The following is a 17,267-nucleotide window of genomic DNA, read 5'->3' on the forward strand; positions in this document are numbered from 1 at the left end:
GTATTGTTCCACTTTATTGCATTACATAGTGATGATATGTAGGCCATGCTTGCTTTTTCGCCTCTTTCAATGTCTTTTCATTTGAAAACAATGCACTGTGACTCTTCTTCTTTGTGTGTTGACAGTACTGTCACTTTGAGTCTCCATCACAGATTTAAACCAATAAGGCAAATGGAACAATTTTGAGCTGTGCCTGGAGATGGGCAAATACCCCAAAGAATTTTCTGAAGACTTTCCTATACATTTTCATACAGTTTCGCCTGGTATGTTTGCACTCACTTTCCACAAATAGTCTAGGAAATGAGCTTTACTTAGAGCTAACACTTTTGCACTCGCTGCATCAAACACAAACTTCTTGTGACCTAAAGAGCAAAACCCTCTACAATTTACTCCTCTCTGCTTATGCATCTTATTATTTTCTTCCCACCTTTATTTTGATCACTTGCTTATCTGCTTCCCATACAGGCACCTTTGCATTTTGTCTTATGTCTTCCCATGGGGGAAAAATTCCCCCACTGAATTCTGTAAAGCTACCACTTTGTCCGCCTACAAGTCTCTCCTTAAAACTCACCTCTGCAGCAATACATACAGAAAATGACCAGATTTCAGTGACACAAATGCCAAGCCAGGTTAGAACTATAGATTAACTGCAAATTTGTGCACATAGCTAATGCATGGTAAAAGTTTGTACTATTCTTATTACCCCCAAAGAACTGCTGTTCAGTGCATTTCAGTGGGGGCCACATTTCAGTGGTGAATATGACTCTCGTATGTAGTTTGCAGAGCAATTTGCAAGAACTTCTTTGGGATGAAAGAAGCTGTAGGCTGATAATATTAAGATGACAATGAATCTCAATTCAATACGATTGGAAATTTTATTTTCCATTTGCACAGAGAATTTAATTTTTTCATTAAAAAAACGATTAAAAAAAATTCTGTCATGGTGATACTGTGCTACATGCTCCTATTCTGCACAATAGGCTGGGCTGCTAGGTCAGACTACACATCTCATGATGCAGCTAGTCACCCCTTGTTGTGAGGGTAGGCATTACATCATAGAAACCCTTGGCCATGGTGCATCATGGGAGATATAGTCCAGCCAGGGAGACTAACATATACAGGAAAATTGGAACAGGATATAAGTGAACTACAAATCCCATGAGGTACCATGGCAGCATAGTTTAAATTTTTAGTTTTCAAATGTTTTCATGTTTTAATGAAAAATCTAAATGTCTTCTGAAAGCCAACATTTATTTGTGAAAAAAATCTTCATTTAGAGAAAAAAACAACTTTCAGGCTGGAAAACAATTCCAACTGCATGACTTATTGTTGGAGCAGTTGATCAAGGCAAGAGGAAATTTGCATCAGCCTGGAGACTCATTTTCAGTTAAATACTCTTCTCCATTTGGAGATAAATCCTAGCCACATTGAAATCAGGGTGATGCAAATGTATTAAAACATCTGTTATACGTGTATTAAACCTTTATAAACATTTTAATATATGTACCCTTAATAGAAAGTATGAGCAGCATATTTTTAAAATGTAGTGTATTAAATTTGTTTATAGCTAAAAAATATTATCCATAACGAGCAACTGTATTTGGTTCCAGTGGTACAGTGACCATCTACTGTAAAGCTTCGGGGGAGGGAGCTCATTATATAGCTTTTCTCCCCCAGTTTTTTGGTGCAAGTAGCTATACCGTGCCCATGAAGTTTATATGTGAGAACCTGCATGATAAATAGATGGATACTGGGTAAAAGTTGGTGGTACCTGCCGTCGAACGGCCTCATTGAAATCAAATGGGAAATCTCAGTCCTCCACCACAACTGGTGCCCATATTGGCTATGTGTCCCAGAAAATAAAGTACCGGAACAGGCCATGGACACAGAACTAATCTATTACTCCTGTAGTGACCCCTCCAGATTAGAAAGGAAGCCCATTTACACGGGAGAAGTTTTCCCTGTCAGAGAAGATGGCTAGTTTGGTGGTAAGGGCACTAGACCTGGATTCAGTCGCATCTCTGCCATGAACTTGTGTGACCTTGGGCAAATCCCTTACTCTCACTATGCCTTACCTTTCCATGTATAAAATGCCATTAATACCACTTCCTTACCTCGCCGGGGTGCTGGATGGATAAACACATAAAATATGGTGAGGTGCTCGGATACCACAGTGAAGGAATGTGATATCAGTACCTAAGATAGGTAGATTCTTGTAGCTCTTCTGAAGATAGACTTCTTTCTCTGAACCTGGTAATCTGTCCTTTCACTAGCACTATATTCATTTAAAATCTTTTTTAAAAGATATTAATAATGTACAGTATGTATTTCTTTAAACAACATCTCAGTTCGCCTAGGACAGAAGAACTAAAATCGCCCCCAAAGAAAAGGAACATGACAAGGTCGGTCAAACACTCCTGATCTCCTTCCTCCTTAAGGCCACATTTTCTGCTAGTATAACTGCACTGGCTTCCATAGAGTTATGTCAACATAGAATTTCACCTTTAAATTCCAAAGACTTGAATTATGCATTTCTAATTATTTTTATATACAGTACTCTACGCTTATCAAAATGTGTTTCTTTGTCACAGCTGGAATGAACAAAATTCCTTTTGTTGCTTATAATAAATAAATGTTCAATTGTGAGAATGTCCTCGAGGAAAGTTCATTAAAAATGAAAATGCAGAGAAATAAATGGTTATTGTGATTACACTTGTTTTGATCTCATATGCAAAATTTAATTTGATTCTGTGATGTTTGGGGGACACACACACTGCAAGAGAGAAGACTTGAAAAGATGATTTATTTGTAATGATTTTTCAATGATTATTGTTGTTAGTATTTTAGTGCCAGGGTTAAACCTTGATATCATATCCTCTTTTGGTGCAAGTGTGTAGGGTGTTCTTTAATTATTTATTTATTTATTGTTTGGAAAAAAGTAAATCTATCATTGTTTATATTACTTCATTTGCTCCAACTGAGAGCTGGTCCTTGTGCTAGAAATTGTACAAACGTAGTAAAAGACAGCTGCTGCCCTGAAACCTAACTAGGCAAAGGATGGGAGGGGAAAGAGAGAGGAAAAGTGACTAAATCCAGGTTACACAGCTGGTCAGTGTCAGAGATGAAAGCAGAACCCAAGTCTTGAGTCCCCATCTAGGGCCCGATCCACTGGACTATGTTGCCTTTCAAAACAGGGAGATGTAGAATACAGAGTATTAGCTGGATAACAGATCTTATCATGGGTGTCTCTGATATTTCCATGCAATCACTGGACATTGTACTGAATGAGAGTTCACATTACAGATAAGTATAGTCTCATCCTGGCTGGCCCCTATGAGGATGGCAGAGGGGAAGGTGCCCAGAACTTTCTTTCTCCTCCTGTGGTATAGATGAGGGGACATTGTAATCCCTGCATTTGGGCAGCACAGGAAGTGTTCCATCTCTGGCAGTGCAAAGTGCCCTGAAAAGCATCAGAGAAGAAGAGGCATTAGGGCCACTCACTTTTGGTCTGGGCCGAACAATAAGACTGGTGAAACATGGCAAATAGGCCACAGCTCATAAGGAGGAATAGAAGCAGGTGCGGTCTCCTTATTCTTCAGGGACATTCAGAGGCACAATGCACCCCTCCTCTTTTGGGATTGTGTGTCTCTGCAGCACACCAAACAGGCATTATCTAGCACTTCATAAAAGAATATGAAGTGGAACTGCTGTTAGTGGCTCTGCAGTCTGGGTGAGGTTCTTCCAGGCCTCAACATGCAATTGCCTCAGGGACCCAAGCTGCCACCGGATGGAAAATAATCAGGGACACTGAGGAAGAAATGAACAGGGACCAAAAAGAAGCAGTTAGATGTAAGCAGCGTATGAATGAGTTCTCCACTGATAGCTAGCTGGGAGGGGGAGAGACATCAGGAGCAAGCTGCATTTACATGAACACACCTACTCTGCCTAGATATCCAGCAGATAGAGCAGTGTTACTCAAAGTGATCAACTTTGGCTGGTGTTGGGTTAGAAATCACTTTAGTACTGAATGCAGGAGTAGTGAAATGTTATTATCAATGTTGTTATCTTCATTGTATGAATAAAGGTGAGCAGAACTGTGCTTAATTTGTCCCAAATGAGGAGGCCACCCTCAGCTGAAAAGACCTCATTAAGCCAGGGGCTCGAATGTCAGAGCCCTGTGAAAGTAAGAGGGATGGGAACAGGTATCACAGCTTGGAGGTATGGACTCTCTCTAAGGGTCCCTGATCTGCTTTAAGCTTTTCCTCACTACTGTTAAAAAGTAGAGCTAAATAGGCTTTATTAGGAGCCTTTTGCTATTTCAAGTGCTTAATAGAGTTGATAATCACTTGTGGTGGGATAGTGTTTCTGCCCAGCCTACAAGCTGGGAAATCACTTAAGAGCTGGGTGAAACCTCAAGAGATTGACCTGCAAATGTCATGGCAGAGAGGCAGGTGGTGACCAGCAAGTGGAACAGTGGCTGGTGAGTGGAACAAGCAGTGAGTGGAGTGGAATAAGTGGCTGGCATGGCAGTCACTGGAGACCATTTGCAGCTGGCAGGGTGGCTAGTGGAGAGGAACCATGGCTGGTGGGTGGTGAGCCAGAACAAGTGCTCAGATGGCACAGCAAGTCAGGTGCCTTCTTCCATGCATAGGAAGTGAACTCACCCAGATGCACCTCTGAACCCTGTGTTCTCACTGATGGAGGACAACAATTGTGAGTGGGGTAGAGTGAGGGAGCAGAAGATGACACAGAAAAGGAAATTTTAGATGTAGAACTCAAGAACATGAGGTGGAAGGCACTGCCCGACATGTTCTTGGGTGGGTGTCCTGCTCACAGTTTTATGATTATAAATCCTGCTGGTAGCATTTTCCCTAATTAATGTTGGGTGACTTCCCTCCTTTCATTAAATGTTTCTTTTCTACACAAAGAGGTGGAAGTATTGCCCCTCACTGGCAGCCATGGGTGGCGTGTAATTTTCCCAGGTTACTGGTTGGGGGCTCGAGCCAATTCTGTGCTGTATTGTTGAAAAGAAACCCCTAGATATTGAACCCAGCCCTGGTTGTTACCAGCTCCATCTAGCAGAAGGATTACATAACCAAGCAGAGATGAGCCAAGGAAATGGTAGATATCTGGGGAAAGAGAGTTAGAAAAAGAGGCAATGGTAGGGAATCAGACAGAGGAAAGAAGAGAGATCACAATGTAGCCATATATATAAATATGGAAAATCACTTTGCCACCATTAAAATGCAGCTGCTTCAGGGGTAGTATGCAGCAGCTGTTAAACAGCACATAACAGCTTAATGCAAAAGTTTAAGATGACTTCAGAATGTTGGCCAAAACTTCAAACATGAACAGGTGAATTCAAACCTCTATATTCATATTTAGGCATATATGTGAAAATGGCCTGATCCTCACAGATGCCGAGCACTCATATTTCCACTGATTTCATAAATCAGACCATTTAGCAATTTCAGTATGGATTGAATGCTTTACTTTAAGCCACTGGGTTTGAAAATTAGGGTGTTTTTATTTTAGACTGATTTTGTACTGAGCTAGTAAGAAATAATTTGCAACCTCTTCCATTTTATTATTATTCCAGCACATGTAATATTTAAGCCTCTTTAAATATACAATAAAAAGCAAAGTATTGGCAATCAAATTAAAAATTAATCATCATAAAATAAAAGGAAGTAATGATAACATTTATTCTAATAAGCACATTGTTTAAGCCAGTAAAATAAAAAAGAATTAATTGCCATTCTTCACACTGATTACAAGTGGGGTGGTATTGCTACTCCAAAACACATTTTAAAAAAGGAGATTGTAATACTAGAAAAATCTAATGAGAATGTTTTAAATCATACACATACACACACGCTAGAGTTTTAGCATGCTTTGCCATTAATAAATTGTAAGGAAAAAAACCCATACCCCAAATATGTTTTTTCTGATGCTTGTCTGCATTTCTGATACATTGTTTAAATGGGTTTTGTCTGCCTTAATAAGGCACATCATTTGAACAGAAACCTCTCAGTGTGGTAACAGACAACACACAGGGGAAAAAACGCCTCAAGGTTTTTTTCCTTGCTATATTTGGCTGTTTGGGCTAAGTTGATTTGAGTTGGGACTGATTATAATAAGCCAGAAAGTCACTATGAACTAATTATTTTCTGTTCATTTATGTGATTAATGGTGAAAACTTGGATAACTTTTACATATCTTGAGTCCCATATAATTAATCATGTTGAACTTTAAAAAAAAAAAAATCTCAAGGTGCCCCTGGACTTTCTTCCAAAGCACTGGAGTTTCACCAACATTAGTTCATGTGACCAGCAAAATCAGGGGAGGCTTTACAGAGAACTGATATGTTTGTGTAAGTTCTAAAGGGAATAATTAAATGTGGTATCAAATTAAACCTCTGGACAAGCCACTGGCAGCATTCAAAATAAAGCACCTCTCCTCCAGAGGGACAGCATGTCTCAGAGGAGTTGTTAAGGGCAAGACACAGGGTGTTTCACCTCTGCATCCAAACTGTGCATCCAACTCAAGATGGTAATGGACAAAAGTTGTAATAGGCCCCAATCCTGTGGCCAGTGAGCGGTCTGTGGACCCACATTGACAAGACTGAAATAGCCTATCTAAGCATTTCAAAGAGGATGGAGCTAGGCTGTTCTCAGTGGTGGCAGATGACAGAACAAGAAGCAATGGTCTCAAGTGGTAGTGGGGGAGGTCTAGGTTGGATATTTGGAAACACTATTTCACTAGGAGGGTAGTGAAGCACTGGAATGAGTTACCTAGGGACGTGGTGGAATCTCCATCTCTTTGGTTTTTAAGGCCCAGCTTGACAAAGCCCTGGCTGAGATGATTTGGTTCGTGTTGGTCCTACTCTGAGAATCGGATTGGACTAGATGACCTCCTGAGATCTCTTCCAACTCTAATCTTCTATGATTCTATGATTTGGGATATTTTAATCCGTCTTTCTCTTACCCCTCATAGCCTGTGTGTGTGGATGTGGAGCAGAGCTAGTAACCTCACTAGAGTGGCACTCCTCCAGTATGAATCCCCCCGGTTTTCTCAAACTTCCACAGCAATGTCAATGCCTCCCATCTTGACCTGGGCTGGAGCAATTGTATATCACCCACCCTGCCAGCTTGGGTGATATACTAGCCCTTGAACCAGGAACTTCCAGAGCTAAAAGCACAAGCTACCATAGCTTGAGCTAAGGTTTCCTAGTTAGGGCACTAACAAACTCATATCCTCTATATGTTGTCACAGAGGGAGCCATGTAACTTATGCTGACCAGTGGGTTGCCCAGTCACCACTCAAGGTAAGACTAGAGTTGAGTCTCCAATGCGTATTGGCTGGGATGACCAATAAGGGTAGCAAACAGAACCAATCCTAATGGTGTTTTTGGCACATGCAGCTAAGGTGTCAAATCCAGCCCCCTCTCTGTAGAGGTAGGAGCGCCCCAGATTGTGTGGGAACTGGTGTGGGCAAGTGGAAGAAGGAAGCAGCTGGAATCTTATATTACAATGATTATCCTCTGGACAGTGTAGATGTTTCTCTGGATTTATCTACAGGACACCATTCACCTCCACTAGGTTTCCTTAAGAAAGAAAAGACCACCTGCATTGCCTCTCCTAGTTCTCCGAAAGCCTCTAGGAGTAAGTGTTTCAATTATCGCAATGCAGTAGGCTTCGCAATTATGTAATCAGCCTTGGTGATCTGTGTAAAATTCTGCTGTGATTTTATGTATTTGAAATAAAGATGTCCGAACTGGCTGTGTCGAGCGGCACCGTGATCAATGACATGGCTGTATCAGCTCCTGCTAATGTCCTTTTGTCATTGATTATTATGTGCTCTATTATTTAGATGATAAGGTACATATTGTCCCAGACTGGACTGTAATCTCTCACATAATTTCAGCAAAGAAAGAGGAAAGAAAAGGTGGCACACTGGCTCCTTGACAAATGGCTCCTTTTGTCAGAGTCAGTATCTTCGCTAAGGAAGGGAAGAAAAAGAAAACCTAGTGAGAAAGCTGGCAGATAAGCATGAAGTGACAGTAATTACTTGAAGTGGGCCTCACAGAAATTCTCAGAGATCATAGTCCTGCAGAGAATACACTGGAGGATTTCTGTATCGTGCGGTAATTATTACACCCTTCCCAGTCATTCCCTTTGCTTCACAACTGCATTAGCCACTAGTGAAAAGTGACATCCTTTTGTTTAAAGAGCACAGGGAGGGAGTGTGTCTAAGGGTTAGAGCAGGGGAGCTTCAGGATAAGAACATTTTACCCTTGGCAGTAATGCTGGTTCATTACAGGCCTGATCCAAAGCCTATTGAAATCAATGGACAGCTCCTATTGACTTCGGCAAGCATTGGCTCAGACATTATGTGACCTTGAACAAATCATTTAGGCCTCATTCCAGGAAAGCATTTAAACACGTGATTAAGACCATCACTATTTGGGAAACCATCTACGTATGTGATAAATTTAAGGCCCATTTGAAGTCAGTGGGATTTAAACCCGTGCTTCAACACTGTTCCTGAATCGAGATGACTTCCTGGATCAAAGTCTGAGATTTTCAAAGCTATCCACTTGCCATTTATTTTAAACCTATCCAGGGGTGTCATGAAGCTTAAGTAATTCAGCTCCCGAATATGGATGGAATTACTCAAGTGCTTAAAGTTAAACATGTCCTTAAATTCTCTGCTGAATCAGCACCCAAGTGCTTAATCAGCTTTGTGAGCTCCTCGTATGAGGACAGCTATGTAACTACAAAGTGAGTTTAGGTTCAGAAGATCACCTCTGGCTTTTATTTATATTGTGTAACAAATTATAATAGTGACTGAAAAGAACTTCACATCTTCCAAACACTTCCACTTCCAACACTTCCATCTTCCAATTCTTAGCTCACACCAGTGTAAATTGGGAATAAATAAATGGAGTTACACTGGTGTAAATGACCCAGAAAGAGGCCCACTGACTCCTCACAACACTGCTGTTAAATACATGAAATAAATATTCCTATTCCTATATTATGGTTGGGGAAACGGAGGCAAACAGAGGATAAGTTGAATGTGAGCCATCAATTTGAGCAGCTGGTTCAAATTCAAGCTAACCAAGACTGAAGAGATGCTGGATGGGAGAGGACAATGCACTGAAGAACTACCTGGATTGCTGTTCCTCCCTTCTTTTGAAGATGCACAGCCCAAAGTCAGCAAAGTAACACAAAACCTGAGATTGGATCAATGAAACTAGATAACCTGGCAGCATTCGTGACTAAAAAAGTGCCTTCCTTTACCTCCAGCTTCCTGTTAAACCCTTCCTCTTAGACAAGGAACTAGCCACAGCAATCCATGCCTTCATCATCTCCAGAGTTAATGTAATTTGAAAATGAAACTAAACATGAAAAACAACTAAGGGAGAATATGATAGAGGTCTATAAAATCATGACTGGTACTGAGAAAGTGAAAAAGGAAGGGTTATTTACACCTTCTCATAACACATGAACTAGGGGTCACCCAATGAAATTAATAGGCAACAGGTTTAAAACAAAGAAAAGGAACTATTTCATCACACAACACACAGTCAATCTGTGGAACTCTTCGCCAGAGGATGTTGTGAAGGCCAAGACTATAACAGGGTTCAAAAAAGAAATAGATACATTCAGGGAGGATAGTTCATCGATGGCTGTTTGCTAGAAGCTGGGAGTGGACAACAGGGGATGAATCACTTGATAATTACTTGTTCTCTTCATTCCCTCTGGGACACCTGGCACTGGCCACTGTCAGAAGACAGGATTATGGGCTAGATGGACCTTTGGTCTGACCCAGAGTGGCCATTCTTATGTTAATACAAAAGCTCCAGCATGTGTAAAAAGTTGCTGCCTGCTTCCTCCATGAGTTAGGTCACCATTTGCACATCAGACCTTTGCTCCTGTCCTCCCACTGGCTCCCAGTTCATTTCTACAGCCAGTTTAAGGCCTTGGTCCTAATCATATTAATTAAAACACCAAGTCCTAGCAACATTAGAGATACCATCTTCACCTATGAACTACTGAGACAGCCATGCCCTTTTGGGGCAGTTTAGGTCAAAATCCTCAGAACAAAGCATTGAGATAAGCTAGTCTCAGTCAAAGGGAACACTTTTCTAGAGATCAGACAAACCCATTGTCTGGTTACTTTTGGGAACAGCTTTTTTTTAAAAAAAGGCCATTCTAGCACAATGAACATGACATCACCTCTCTACCAATACAACAAAAACCCTACCCCCAAGCAGAGTTTTAATCCTATAACCCTGTATGGGAGAAGAGCCAGCAGAGACTCCATGAACTACACTAGGGGTTTCCATACAGCCAATTTATTTTCGGTTGAAGGTGTACAGATATTTCAGGGATTGACAACAGTACAAACCCCTAAGCTAGCTGTGTATGTAACCCTTCTGCAAGGTGTTGTCAACACAAAAAGAGCTGGTTTCACTTTTCTAGGGGTTCCTTCTGAAAACTGAAATAACACCATCTCAAGCCCCCACACAGAAAATTGGGAAACTCTACTCTAGGTGCCCTTGATAGTAGATATGTCCCCACTCACAAGCACCGAGTCCAAAGGTTTAACACAAAAATAACTTGCTGAAGGAAGGAGGGACATCAAACAGAATGACTTTGGGAAAGCCAGGAATTAGTACATTAACAATATATATTAGGTAAGACTTCAACCCCTCAGGGTGCCTTAAGATAAGTCCCTACCTACCTCAGTCCTCCTCTTGGAGTTGTGAGTGATTAATGAATTCTACCCACTTTCCTACTCCCAAGCTCTGCCACTCATAGTTTGTTGTCCTGGGTTGGTGGAATCCAAGGAGTCTGGCAGCTCAATGCTGCCTGGGCTGCTCTGGAGGTGCTACCATCTGACTCAGGTGAAATGATTTCAGCTTTGATTTCTGGTACGAGGGCCATGTTAGGGTAGGGTGCTGCTCTCGGCAGCTCTGGCCCAAACTTCCTCAGCACCAATGAGTGTGTCAATGCTGCCTCTGCACTATCTGTAGCCACACCTTTATATTCTCTTGTAAGTGCCTCAGCTCAGCAGCACACAGGCCTCTTAACAAAATCCATACCATGAGGGATGCCCTTCCAGAAGGAGATAGGAATTGCTTTTTCTCCTCTCTCCCCTCTCTGTTTCCAGGCTCCTTGACCCAAGTGGACCTGCCTGTGGTCTCGGTCAGGATGACCCTAGGCACATTGGGTTCAGTTCTCTTGTCTTTTCATTTCCCAGCAAGAACAATAGCTTTTCATTGCCCCAAACTCAAAACGTCACTAGGTTTTAACCAAAAATGCCCCAAATGGTCATATAACTGAAATTCTCTCCAACAGATATCAAGAGAGAGCTCCCTCGCCAGTGGACACCCCGCCACCCCCTGCCTCTCCTGAGTTCTCAAGCAGCTCTGGGCCACTCTTCTCCTATTTCACCAAAGATTTCAATAATGAGCTCCCTCCTCTCAAGGGCTTCAGGCCACAGGTCTTTCAGAGAGAGAGAGATAAAACAAGAAGCAGAATGGACAAGCGGCTATGCAAGAGAACTGGGAGGGTGGATGAATTCTCTACTGCTCATTTGCTGTTATCTCTTGGCTTTCAATCCCATGCTCACACTACTAATATGGTGCTGTCAAATGCATCCTGGGGATCCTACAAGAGGAGTAGAGGTTTTTAGGAAGCAGCCAGCTTGAATCCTGAAGAAGCAGCGGGTAGAGGAACTTTCATAAACCTCATTTGTTTCTCCTGAGAAGGAGACGAGGGGAGAAGAGGAGAAACCGATCTTACTTGGCGTGATAAACATCTTCGAAACCCAGTTTCGTCAGAAAGGCCAAATCACATGCAGCTGTGTAAGGAAATAAAGTAAAAAAAAAAAGCCCCTTTGAAGAGTCACTGTCTGTACAAAGCAGTGGCACATCTTCAACTGGAGTGACGCTACTGTGGATGTATCCTGTGTGTTATCGCTGCCAGAAATCTAGTGAGGAGAGCCCTTAGGGTTTCATAGGCAGCAGCTAGTTCAGATCCCTAGCCAAGATAGCAGGAGTTTGCTTAGCCCAACTCAGTTATCCTACCGTAGCCATTATACAAGGCAGTAGTCTTGGGAAGACTGGCTGCCTCTTGAAGTTCAATTGAATACAAGTTTCTGTTAAAGAATACAGTTTTTAACATGAGTCAGCTAAAGGCAGACCTGAGCTCTGTTCATTTCAGATTTGTTGACGGCATTGGCAAATGAAATGATTTACATCAGGGGTCGGCAACCTTTCAGCAGTGGTGTCCCGAGTCTTCATTTATTCACTCTAATTTAAGGTTTTGTGTGCCAGTAATACATTTTAACATTTTTAGAAGGTCTCTTTCTATAAGTCTATAATATATAACTAAACTATTGTTGTATGTAAAGTAAATAAGGTTTTTAAAATGTTTAAGAAGCTTCATTTAAAATTAAATTAAAATGCAGAGCCCCTCAGCCCGGTGGCCAGGACCTGGGCAGTGTGAGTGCCACTGAAAATCAGCTTGCCTACTGGCACCTACACTATAGGCTTGTGTAGGTGCCTACTCCTGATCTATATACACGTAGGCCTGATTCTCCACTGGGTTATACCAATCATACTAGTGCAACTCCACTGAAGTTAATGGAAAGACACTGGCATTTAAAAAAAAAAACATGAAGAGAATCAGGCCTATCACTTATATATCAAATGTGTAGGTGCCAGTATAAATCTGTATAATCTCATTGAAGTCAAAGGTAATATTGATTTACACTTGCTGAAGATCTGGCATTGGCTTAATGCTTATTCACCTCCTGCAAGGAAAAGAGCAGGAAATTCCAATGTATCATGCATACACTCCATTTGGTATTTATTAGGGCTGAGATTTTATTGGTTTTATAAATTTCAAAATACCAATAAAAACAAAATTTGAAAAAAGTTTGGATGCCATCAAAGTGTTCATTGGCAGCACTGATTTTGCAATTAGATGGGATTGTACATTAATGTTTAATTTGGATTTTATTGTATTTTTAATTGCCTTTTTATTGTATGTGTATTTATTATTGTGAAGTGCCTTGGGAAGGCTTTTCATGAAAGGTGCTATATAAACAAAATTGTATTGATCTGATGATAAGTGGAACAACAATCAAAGAAGTGAGATATTTCCTAATAAACTTTCATTTTGCAATAAGCCCTTAATGTAGGAGGTTTTTTTTTTTCTTCATGTTTTTATTGGCTGAAAGTTATGTTGGTTACCAGTTGCTACTGGCTGTTGGATCTTTGATTGACAACTTTACTTCCATCGACCTTTTTCTGCAAAGTACTCTAGGTTTAATTGTGTTTGCAATTAATTGGATTTTAATCAGACTGTATAAAAGAAATTGCAGAAGGTTAAAAAACCCCTCTTGCAGCATATTGCTAGGGAGAAAAAATATTAAATGCTACAACGCTTTGAATGGTGAATTAAAATGCATTCATGATTTAATACAAAACTGTTAGATTAGTTAGCATTTGAAGAACAATTTCACATTTTCCACCGGAAAAATAAATAAAAGGAAGCTTAGTTTATTTTAAACTGAATGTCTCTTTTGCTCAATTGAGCTCTCAAAAAAGGTATCTCCCAAACCCTTTAAATTGCTAGCATTGAGACTTGTAAACATTCATGAATAACATTCTACAGGAAATGTTTCTTCCTCTTTTGCAGAACACTGAAGCATCTATTGAAATAATATTTGCCATTATCGGAAAGATAAATCCTAATAATGAATGCAATTAAAGCCAAGTGGAGAAACAAAAAGTTTCTTAATGTTATCTCTAAATACCAACTGGTAATGAATTGAATGCAGAAATCTGTGTGGGAGTTCACAGTCTTTTCAGCGTCTTTGGGATCCAGATGAGCAGGCTGGTCCTTATTCCCCAATTCACTACTTGCCTGCCTCTTTCATCTCCCAAGTCCGCACTAAATCTGGGTCTGAAGAGTTTTACGAATTCAAAACGGCTGACCTAAGACTTTACCACAGCTGGGAAGAGAGAAACTTTGTATGCTCCAGCAATGACTATTTAAAGCTATTAAAAAGGAGAAGAAAAAGTGAGATACAGCTAAGCATATGAAGTTGCTACAGTTTCAGTGAAAACAAGGGGATGATGGGGGAATGCTAATATAGCTGTTCACGTGTTACCCCTTTTAGTGTTCCAGTTTGGCCTGGCAAGTTTTAAATCAGGTGCATTGGTTACATGAAGCACTAAAAGAGGGAATTTAAGCCAGTTTATTTAAATCCTGTGTGAACACTCATTTCTCTTTTAGAGTGGAGATTTTTTCTTGCTTGTTTATTTAGCTGAAGTTCATTGGAAAGAGGTTTAAGATACATCCAAATAAGGCACTCATCAACCAAACAAAGAGATGTGCAACGGAATAACTAAATCAGTTTAATAACCAGTGTGGGCACAATGTGAATTTATCTCAGCGACATTTACATTCTTAAAATAAAACACAAGGCTTCATTCTCCTCCTCACTTAAAAAAAATATCCCCTTATCAAATCTATGATACTTTCTATTGCCTTCAAAATGGGACAAACCCTAGAGCCCAGCAACCAGCCTGAAGAGCTGGGTCAAGCACTGAACAGACACATAAGTGGGTGGAAGGATGAATTCTCAGTATCAAGCCAGGCAATGGCTGTGAAACTTCTCCAGGGAAGCTACTGCACCCCAATGGGGAGGGGGGAGACAGAAGTAAGAGGGTAAAGTTGTATCTGCACTTTTTAGGTGGCTACTGTGTAGCCCCATTCCACTGAAGGATAAAAGCATCATTTTCTCAAAGTGATAGGGGCAGATGGTAGGGGGAAATGGGTATCGTTAGGAATTCTGTTGTGGCTCATTGAGAGTTGATCCTTGTGGCGATGGATGTAAAGTGGAATTTCTCCTAAAACTACAGATGTAAAAGGCCCAGATCTGCAAAAGGCATTTAGGCACTTCTACTGAAGTCAATGGGAGTTAGGTGCCTAAATACTTGTAAGGATCTGCGCCTAAGAAACTAGCAGTTATAAACACAAGAGGCCATATCTTCATCTGATGTCAGTGAGCATAGCACCTTTGACTTCAACACTGCACTGATTCACAGCACCTGAGAATCCAGCCATTGTTTCTGATTCCACTGCATGCTTAAGAAGGGAGAGCTTCTAGGGAGCAAGGAAGATGGCTCCAATTCAAACAGTGATTGCTGCAAGAATAAACAGTTCAGCAGGTCTGATGAAATCCCTTTTGGCCAAATAGACTCTTTCAGCAAGTTTACCCAAGTGTGACAGTTCCTCTTGAAGTTGTGCTGTTGCTTCCATGCCGTTATGTGTCACCTTCACTGCAAAGAAAGAACAACTCTTCTAAGACACATCCCCAATCCTGTGTACTGTAAGGTCATCCAGGAAAGAGTTAGCTGTACATTAAGTTATACCTTGCTGATAACAAGATGGATGTAGAAAGTGATGAGAAATGGCAGACTACATGTGTACATTAAAGCAGATGACGGGAAGTTGAAAACATTACTGTAACTTATTAAACATTGATTTTCCAGGCATTCCATGATATTGTCTGACAAAAACAAATGTAAGCAGTAACAAAAGCTGAAACAATCAGAAGAGAGGGTGGTCTCGGGGAGTGAGAGGAAAGACTAGAGAGGATGAGAGAACATCACATGAGAGGGGCTAGTCCCATTGCTGGCACATGAGCGGAAGGTGCTCTGTTACTACAGTGATGAGCATGGTACAAGAACCTATACAGAATAAAATAGACACCTTGGTTCTGTTCTCAGCTCAGCCACTAACTTGTTTGGACAATGACCTTGCACAAAATCTTAGTCCCTCCTGTTGTCTACCTGGGGCACCATGATTTAGTCTCCTGAAGGATGTAGTTTTTTGGTCTAGCCCTGGTTGTTGGTCTCCATGTAGATGTGGCTAGTTTGTATGGCAACTTAGGGTCTTAATCTCTATGACTAAAAGTGAACGTAGGTTTTGGATGCCTCTGTTTTAAATAAAGATATCCCCAAATCATTGCTCAATGTTGATTTCAAGTTAATCTCCCTTAGCCTTGGATTTTTAACCTGTCTGAAAATGTCAACAAAAGTATCCTTTAAATGAGCATTTAAGAACTGAGAGCCGCTTTTGAAATATTGCCTCCAAATAGTCACTTACATCACAGAAGTATCCTCAGCCTTAATTAGGCTTAGATTGTGCCATCTTCACTTATGTTAGTAAGCAGGGCCGGCTTTATGAATGATGGGGCCTGATTCGAATACCCAGCAGCGGTCCAGGGCTTTGGTGGCACTTCAGCAGCGGGGGGTCCGCTCCGGATCTTCCACGGCATCGAAGGACCTCCCGCCGCTGAAATGCCACCAAAGAGCCAGAACGGACGCACACACACTCACTGCCAGGTGAGTACAAAAAAATTTAAAAATTAAAAAGATGCCTAAGGTGTGGGGCCCTCTTAGGCGCAAGCCCGGGGCCCTCTTAGGCACAGGACCTGATTCTGGGGAATCGGAGGAATCAGCCCAAAGCAGGCCCTGTTAGTAAGCACTCTGGGTTTGTCTATATGCAGAGCTACATGGTTACAACTTCAGGTATGATTTTAACTCCATGTAATCAAATCACTGCAAAAGGCTACACGGACTCCTTTATTTCAGCTTAAACCAGGTTTATTTTGATTTATCCTAAATCAGTTAGGAACGGGTTTAAAGAATCTGAACATAAGGACGGACATACTGGGTCGGACTAAGAGAAGTTTTGGAGCAGAGCTTTAGTGTGTGAATACCCACTTCGTCGGATGCATGTAGTGGAAATTTCCAGGGGCAGGTATATATATGCAAGCAAGAAGCACGTGTACCCAGAAGCCTCCTACTGCAAGACAAACCCAAGAAAGAAACCAACAGGACTCCACTGGCCATCACATACAGTCCCCAGCTAAAACTCCTCCAAGGCATCATCAGAGATCTACAACCCATCCTGGACAATGATCCCACAATTTCACAGGCCTTGGGTGGCAGGCCAGTCCTCGCCCACAGACAACCTGGCAACCTGAAACATATTCTCACCAGTAACTGCACATCGCACCATAGTAATTCTAGCTCAGGAACCAATCCATGCAACAAACCTCGATGCCAACTCTGCCCACATATCTACACTAGCGACACCATCAAGATCAGCCACACCATAACCGGTTCATTCACGCTGCACATCGCACAATGTAATATAATGCCATCATATGCC

Source organism: Chelonoidis abingdonii, chromosome 6 (genome assembly GCF_003597395.2).
Source record: "Chelonoidis abingdonii isolate Lonesome George chromosome 6, CheloAbing_2.0, whole genome shotgun sequence".
Taxonomy (NCBI): Eukaryota; Metazoa; Chordata; order Testudines; family Testudinidae; genus Chelonoidis; species Chelonoidis abingdonii.